This window comes from Heterodontus francisci, chromosome 31 (genome assembly GCF_036365525.1).
Source record: "Heterodontus francisci isolate sHetFra1 chromosome 31, sHetFra1.hap1, whole genome shotgun sequence".
Classification (NCBI taxonomy): domain Eukaryota; kingdom Metazoa; phylum Chordata; class Chondrichthyes; order Heterodontiformes; family Heterodontidae; genus Heterodontus; species Heterodontus francisci.
In genome coordinates, this window is record NC_090401.1 from 31,236,591 (window position 1) to 31,245,806 (window position 9,216).

The window sequence follows — 9,216 nt, forward strand, 5'->3', positions numbered from 1 at the left end:
CTCCTCCCACCGGCATCCACCTATCCCTGAGCAGTGGCCGTAACATCCCCACTGCCTTGTAGGCGTCTCGGGAGAGTCCAAGGCTAAGGGAGTAAACCCTAACAGAAAATCCGGAGCGGAACCCCGTAGGCAGTCATGTGTCACCTTTGGCACGTTTCCGGCAGTTCCTGCAGCCATACCGGTGCCAAACGTCATGCTCTGCACTCCTTTGGACCCCACCAGAAAGGCCGAGAGGGGGGAGTTTTTGACACTTGGGCAACTGACAACCTCCATACATTCGCCCAAGCATGCGCCATGGAGAGGTCACTCCATAGTCGCCTCACAGCGACCACAACACGGAAGGCAGCAGTTACGGGTTTTTTTTTGGCCTTTATAGCCACTCTAGGCACTGCTCCACAAACCACCTCCGGGTGCTTACCCATTGTCACCCGAGACAAGGAGGCCAAAGACGAAGAAGAAGAAGTTGCAGTAAACCTTGGGTGCGGCCTCATCGCTGAAAAGGAACACAGTCGGGCCCTCACTCCCTGGTCCCAGAGAGGACAGCGCCAGCCATCGCCTCCAACGTCGCACAAGTCACGACCCAATTAACAAAAATACAAATGGAAATACACTGGTGTTTTATAATAAACTGGTGTGTACTTACACTATCATTTTCATAATAATCACTTTTTAAAAAATCAATCTGCCGAACTATTGAATCACTATATCAAATTTATCTTAAATATTTATATCTACCTTCAATTTTAAATATTAAATCTTATCTTACATATGAAATATACCTATTATAATTTTTTTTCCACAATTCAAAATGATTTATTGATTCATTACAGCATAAAGTATAGAATAAACGTTCCTTGGTATCCTCCCATCTTCATTTCATCATGTTAAACGTCTTAACCACCAACAATAATGTTATTAATGTGGATGAGCTTCACAAAGAAACCGATGAATCCCATAATAGCAAATCCAATAGCTGTTGCCATGGCAATCTTTTGAAATTCTTTCCTGGCTTTGTACATCTTTTCACAAGTCTGATCGAATCCTTCACAAACTGGCGGCTGGGCTCCACAAACTGCATTACTTGATCCATTGCGTCCTGTTTTCTCTATCTCTCCTACTGGGAAGACAAAACTCTTTAGCCGCTGACGTTGCACAGTATATACCTGTTATAATTTACACTTTATCCAATGCTGATCAGCAGCTGTTCTCGAATGGCAACAGAAGCGGCTGTGCAGATTATATGTAAACTGAAAGAAGTCCGCTGGGCCCTAATGCTCAATGGGTTCAATTCATTCAAGTTCCAATGCAATTTCCAACAACAATGACAACGTGCATTTATGTAGCACCTTTAATGGTGTTAAACTTCACAAGGTGCTCCATAGGAACATTACCAACCAAAATTTGACACCCAGCCACATAAGGAGATATTAGGACAGGTGGCAGGTGGGTTTTAAGGAGTGTTTTAAAGGAGGAAAGAGAGCCCGAGAGGCAGAGGTTTATGAAGGCAATACCTGGCACAGACAGTTGTTTTGTTGCAAGAATCGGGATCCGAACTTCCACTCAGAGACAGACTGCCTACCAGGAAATTTTCCCAAGTGTCCCTCGAAACGCTGACAGCTGAATTTGCAGCACTCTAACTTTCTAATGCCACTCTTTCCCAGGGCTCTGAGGAGTTTTCTGGCCTCCTCCTGTGCTTCTTGCTGCGTGCTCACTGATCTCCCAACCACTTCTTCCGGCTCTCTCCAGCCACTTGTCGTTTTCATTGGGGTTTGAGTGCTCAGTTTGCACCCGACTTTCACACACTTTGCAGTGGGGCCCTGCACTCTGCTGTTAAATACTGTTTTCAATTAAATGTATCAGGTAATAAAAAGGTGGAGAATGGAATGGGAAAAAAGAAGGCGTTTGACAAGGAAAGGTCCTGCTGTGCCTCTCGTTAAAAGGAACAAAGCAGCAGACTGCAGTGAGGAAGTGTTGACAATCAAGTTTCCTCTCTGAGACCAAATGCAGGGACCATTTACCCTGAGATACCAAATGCAGGGACCATTTGTACCATGAGATCAAATCCAGAGACACTGGCACTGTGAGACCTTTTAAGCAATTTTACCGACTCCCAGGCTGCATGTGATTTTAGTGACTTGGATGCGTCCATGTTTTGTGTATATGTTGAGTTTGAGAGGTTGCTGCTACTCTTCCATTATTTAAAGGGGCTGTTTCTCAAATTTTGGTGCATGCCAGTTCCATGCTCCTGATCTGTGGCCACCCAGTGTACAGAGGGCAGGTAAGTTGGAGGACCTCCTCATGGGTCTCCCTCTGGCCCTGGCCTAGGTGACCATTTATCGGTCCAGGTTGGACGTTGCCGCCGAGGGGTGGGGGGCGGTGACAGGGGGAGTTCACTCTGGCTGCCTGCCGCTCATCCTCCAACTGGCCCTGGCGAAGGAACATGCATATGGTATGTGTGAGGCCTTTTGCAACCAGTTGACACTGCAAGGACTGGAGCACATAGTCAACACTAGGTATAAGGTTATTATTTAGTTTACAATTTTCCTTTCTTCTTATGTTTATATTCCTTATTAGTTGTGCAGCTTTAAGGGGGCCCTTTGATTTAGGGATGATGACAATGGGGGAACCCAATGTCCCATTTATTGTTTTTTTTAAAAAACGACCAAATCTAGGGATTGCTTACACTGTGACTATAAATGGAAATCTGAGTGCTTCATTCTGGTGAATGGTGATGTTGATTATATCAACTCCAGTAAAGGCGAAAGGGGCTAATTTGTAAAGATTTTGCTGTGGAAGCCGATGATGCTGATCATATGCTGTTGCCAGAAGCCCTTTTCAGGAAAGCTGATGACTAAATGTCACTAGCCCAACATCTTGATCCGCCTGTTTGTGTGTCGAATCCCAAAATCTAACATCCCTGCATCTTTTTCCAGGAGAAATGTCGAGAAATGTGAACGAAGGGAAGGAATCGAGCTTGAGCCAGAAAGAAGGTTCCTTGGGTGGACAATTCATGAAGCTGTTATCTGACTCATCTGCTTGAGGGAAAACAAAAAATGAAATGAGAAAGGATGTATCGAGTGACAATGGCATTGTCAATAATTATTTCCTTCCCTAATCACTAAGCCTAACAACCTAAGTGCGTAACACCTCAACCGCTAGCTCAATCCACAAACACCAATCCTAACCACTCACCCTTAATAACCACTAGCCCTGCACCATGCCCATGAGTAGTGCAATGCTGGGCAGTGCTGTCACTGATATCACTGATGATGCAGGTCGGCCATGTTGTCAATAGTCAGTCCGAGGCCAGGGGGAGGCAAGGGGGAGATGGTCATCCAGAGAACTTTTTAATAAAATAGCCCGAAGTGAGTTACTTTATTTGAACAGGAAAGATTCGAGACAAAAGCAGGCAGATTGCCTTGGGGAAGAAGGGCTCTTCTTTTCCCCTCTTCTTGCAGATTTCCTCCCTGCTGTTGAGTGCTCAGAAGTAATAGTTACATCGTATGTGCAGAAGCAAGCATCATGTGCTTGTATTTTATAGTTAATAATCACCAGGACAGCCATTTGTGGTTGCAGAACAGATTAGTACAGGAAGTCAAATGGGACAGTTGCATTCTGATCAGAATAGTAGGTGACTCAGTCTCAGGCAAATTCTAACATTGTGCCCTTACTGTTAAGACTTACCCTTCTCATATTCCACACTTAATATTGCAGGGTAATAAAAACAGAAAGTGCTGGAAATACTCAGCAGGTCTGGCAGCGTCTATGGAGAGAGAAGCAGAGTTAACGTTTCAGGTCTGTGACCTTTCATCAGAACTGGCAAAAGTTAGAAATGTATTAGACTTTGAGCAAGTGAAAGGGCGGTGGGGGGAAGAATAAAAGGGAAGTTGTGTGATAGGGCAGAGGTCAGGAGAGATAACAACAGAGATGCCACAGAACAAAAGGCAAAGGGAGTGCTCTTTACTACAACTATTAGGGTGAGCTGGAAGTTGAGAAGGGCATAAGGCAGGAACAAACCATTATTATCAATGCTATCAGCAATGCTGGATGCCACGGCCTCTGGTCAGCTGGCCCCATAATGTGGAGAACCAAGTCCTCGATAGGGCTCAGGAGATGCGGGGGTCCTTGTCACCCGTCAGTTCTGTTCTGCTCCCTCCTTTTGTATGCCACCTTATCTTGCATGAAAGAGGGAAGAATGACAGTGATTCTGTGTTTGGATGATGTACCTGACATAGCTGAATAGCTGAAGATATGTGAAGGTAGCTCTTTGGGAATAGAAATGCAATACTGTACCAATGTGCTTCCTGGCTTGCTGTAATCATGGGACCTCTACCATGTGGTACTCTGACTGGGGGCAGCCATTACAGCCAGTTTCATTAAAGAGTCAGTACACACCAGACTGGTGTCCTGTGAGCTCGTAACATGGTGTCAGAGTGGAGCTGAGACTGAGTGATGAAAAGCAGTGGAGAAGCACAGCTATGGAACAAAGGCCACAGGACTGGTCACAACTGCTAAAAGCTGCTGAAAGCCACTGGAAGCCACAGAAAATGAATAAAGAAACAGCTGAAAGCACAGGGTAAGACAAGGCTGCAAATTTGCCTCTGCCTGCGCCAGTCGAAATGAAAGGTGATATGAAACAGAACTGGCAGTTTATCCACTCGCAATGGCAAAATTGCAACAATGCAACAGATTTAATTAACAAACCAGTGCAGCCGTGAGTAGCTACACTTTTATCACTGTTGGGGAGAGACTGTTACAAAGTGTATTCCATCCTAAATCTCTTTGAAGAACAAAAAAAAACAGACAGCCGAAATTTTGAAAGCCTTGAAGTCACACGTTGAACCCCAAGTGAACATAACCTATCAAAGGTATGTGTTCAATATTAGGGCCCAAGGTAAAAAAGAGTCCATTGATCAATATGTGACTGCATTAGAACAGCTTGCAGAATCCTGTGAATTTGCACAACTAAAAGATGATCTAATTAAAGACAAGATTGTATTAGGCATAAGAGATCTTGCAGTGAGTGCACATCTACTGAGAGAGGAGAAACTGACTCTCAGGAAAGCAATCGATGTGTGCAGAAGTGCTAAGGTTGTAAATCAGCAGCTAGAGCATATTCATGGCAGAACAGACTGGACCTTGCATTATGCTGATAGATATTCCAGGCCGAAAGGGCAGAAAGATCATGGACAAAGGGCAGGATGCAAATACTCTGGAGGACATCATACACAGGAGAAGAAAGCATGTCCAGTGTGGGGAAAGCAGTATTCTCACTGCAAGAAGCTGAATTAGTTTGCACACAAGTGTTTGGCCAGAAGGAAGCACAACAAGCAGGTAGAGATGGCCACTGGACAGATATCAGCTGAAGATTCTGACGAATCGCTATACACCATACAACAGGTTGGTTCAGGCAGGTCAATCAGTGATAAATGGTTTGTGACGGTTGGAACGATGACTGCAGAAGGAGACTATCAAGTCAACATAAAGTGCCAGATAGACACCGGTGCGTCATGCAACATCATGACCTTCACAGACCTGTGCAAAGTGGCTCAACATGGCGATCCAAAAATGAAGACTTCAAAAGTAAGGTTGAGACTATATGATGGCACCATATTCGTGCTAAGACAAGTTACTCTGAGAGCCCATTGCAATGACAAGAACGTAGATCTGGAGTTCCAAATCAGAGATGGAAAACAAAGACCTCTCATCTCAGCAAAAGCAGGTCTAAAGCTTGGACTGATAACCCTCAACATGCAAAATGAGAAAACCCAGGAGATGGCCTTCAGGAGCGGGTGCCGGCGCTGGAATGAGAATGCCTTTGCCAATCGCAAGGTGACGCGAGTCATAGAGCTGGCGAGGAAGGGGAAGATCTGGCAGTCATCTGCTCAGATGCCCAGGAAGATCTGGCAGTCATCTGCTCAGATGCCCAGGAAGATCTGGCAGTCGTCTGCTCAGATGCCCAGGAAGATCTGGCAGTCATCTGCTCAGATGCCCAGGAAGATCTGGCAGTCGTCTGCTCAGGCGCCCAAGGTGGAGGCTGTGGGGAAGGAGTGCTCAGATTCCGCAGCGCAGGCAGGTGAAATCAAGGTGAAATGGCAGAAAGCCAAATTTCATTTTGATAAAATTGGTGAACTGTTGCCAGAATTGAACATTGGAGAGCCAGTCAGGGTACAAACCTTCAACGTGTTCAACAAGAGTCAGACCAAGTGGCAACTTGGGACCTGCATAGAGCTGTTGTCAGCTCAATCGTATGCAGTGGCAGTGAAGGACCAGAGATACCGTCACAACCACCGGCACACACGCACAACTGGAGAAGCTGTTCCTTTACAGCAGGCAGCCAATTAGGAAGATGTGAACTCACCAACTGCACAGACCACAGAACAACCATCAGCCCCAGAGGTCCACAGCACCCCAACAATGGAAATGGAACAACGGTTACCGCGGTAACAAGTGACACTCGCCGGAGAAGGAAAATCAACCAGATGAGCAACCAAGGACAACGCGCACATGCACCATGAAGAGACTGGTATGATTTAATGACCATGTCTGCAATGCATGTGCAGAGACTGACAGGAAGGACGAACTACTGATGCATGAGAATATTTGTGTGCAAAGTGGGTAACTTGGGCAACTCACAGTGTCAACGATAATGCATACAATTCTTTTTTCTTTTTTTGTATGAAAAGGGGGTTTTTGGGGATAGAAATGCAATACTGTACCAATGTGCCTCCTGGCTTGCCATAGTCATGGGACATCTACCATGTGGTACTCTGACTGTGGGCAGCCATTACAGTCAGTTTCATTAATGACTCAGTACACACCAGACTGGGTGTTCTGTGAGCTTGTAACAGTAGTGAAAGATGGGTGTGAGGCAGGCAGCATTGGTAGGTGTGTGAGTTGGAGTATCTGGTTGCTGGGCTTGAGTCCTGAGTGCCAGGGGCTACTGATGGGTGAGTGATGGGGGTGTAGTGCACTGAGCAGCATGAGAGGCTGGTGGAGCAATAGGTAAAAAAATGTCATGTGAAGATGCGTTCTCTGACGTTGACCTGCATGAGGTCATTAAACTTATTGTGGCACTGCTGCCAGGTCCTCCATGCCAAATGCAGGGAATTGACCTCTCTGGCCACCTGCTCCCAATCCCTTCTGAGGATGATCCTTGACAGCCCCCTGCAGAACCATGGCTTTTCTCTTCTGCATCCGTGGCCCTGGATCCCTGTCTCTGTCCTGTTGCTCCGTTTTCTATGTTCAGAATTGCAGCAAGTGTTTTGAGCAGCAGGCTCCTGTAATTCAGCACAGCTTCCATTTAAGAGATACAGAAGGCTGGCTGCACCATATATAAGTACATGCTGCATGGCCTCCTGCTGAGCACAGAGGCAGCTAACAGTATGCCAGGTGCTCGGCCCTTTGCCACAATCGGATAAAAGCGGTGGCAGCACAAAATTTGTGCACTGCTTACCTCCACCTCAATGGGCGCGAGAAGGTCGCCAATCCTGACCCCGCACACAAAAAAAATGGCATGGATGACTTTTTATCTCCCCACCCACTCTTCCAGGTTTCACATCCGAAACCCCACATCACCTTCATGGAACCAGCCCCTATTAACACCCAGGCCTATGATTTGCTCCAAATGTCGAGGAATGTTCCAAGTCAAATATTGAGGAATAAAAAATGCAGTAAATTGAATTTAAATGTATATAAGTATCCATGTGGTTTACTTTCATCTATTTCTACTTTAATAATTTATGTTGTATGAGGCCCAAGCAAGGATATTGAATTAGGTTCACCATTGAAAATGAGTTTGATACCCCTGCTGCAGTTGCATTATTAATTTCCTTTTTGTTTCCTCAGAAATCCAGCTAACAGCAAGCCTCCAACTCTGTTGTAAAGTTTGGATTACATACACTAAAGATCAGTTTCCTTTCTAGTTCTAAGAGTGAGATTTCAGAGCTCTTACAAATTTATTAAGCAATATTTTTACAAGTACAATTGGGAGATATTATTGAACTTTAAAATGCATTGGGGTCAGTTTTTAATTTGCTGCACTAATGTGGAACTGGAATTGTGAATCAATCACTTCAATAGAAATGAGCATCAGCCAGTTTCTACAATACACACCGTAAAGCCGGTTACCCGGCCGAACCCTACGGGACCCGACGACATGTGTCGGGTTCGGGTGAGGTCAGGTCGCACTTCCGGGTCCGGCATTCGGGCTCGGGTCGGGTCGGGTCGGGTCGGGCTGGGTCAGACATGCTCTGTCACCACCTCAGGTAAATGACTCCAATATTAATGTACCTTTTGGACTTGAAAGTTAGTTCTGTTACAGTTATTTTAAGTATGTTCAGATAAGCAACAAAGTGAAAAACGGAAGGTTGGTTAACTGATGGTCGGGTCGGGCTGGGTGGGGCTTGGGGTCGGATGTGGTTCTGTCGAGCTCAGGTCAGGTTTCATTTGCAGACCTGAGCTGGCCTTTAACACACCAATCCTTAACATTAGATATACGTCAAGTGGCAAATTGAGTACCAACTCCATCCGATGGTGGTCAGGGGGCAGATCATGGTGGGGATGCTGACTATGTAGCTTGTTGGTCCTGGAGGAAGCACTCCTGCTGCTCCTGGACCACAAGCAGTGCTGTAAAGGCACTTGCCTTCCGAGGCCTGGGAAACACAGCCGCCTGTGGTTAAAAATAGAATTACTGTTAAATGAAGGCATGTAGCCTCATATTTTCAGCAAAAAGAAAAATCTTCTCAGTGAAGCTCCTTAAACTGTGTAGACAAATGGCAATGTTCTGACTATTTGTCCATGAGTGCCCCTTGAAATAGCATTGGAAAGATCAAGCAACAACTCAATTTTAAAATTCTCATCCTTACTTTCAAGTTCCTCCTTGGCCTCACCCCTTACTATCTCTATAATCTCCATCAGCCCTACAACCCAGCTAGAGGCTGAATTTTGCCAACACCTCGACGTCAGGGGTCATGGAGGGGGGGCCCATGAAATACCTGCGGGAGCGGCCCGCCATGACCCCCAACACCGAGAAGGCCCTGTCACATTTTACCAGCGGCGGTGAGGCCTTGGTGCGGCCCCCTCCATGCCAAGAGGCGGGGCCTTCATTTAAATATTAAAATTAATTAAGAAAAGATGCAAATCAACTTACCTTGTCCCGGCAGCTGCCCAACGCTGATTATACGGCCGCCAGCGACAACCTCGCATGCCTTCGGA

General features: G+C 45.9%; 1 pseudogene; it reads right to left on the bottom strand.

Annotated features, from left to right (window-relative positions):
- Positions 1–801: 801 nt before the first annotated feature.
- Positions 802–1,195, bottom strand: LOC137346955 (protein transport protein Sec61 subunit gamma pseudogene; annotated as a pseudogene).
- Between the last annotated feature and the right edge of the window lie 8,021 nt (positions 1,196–9,216).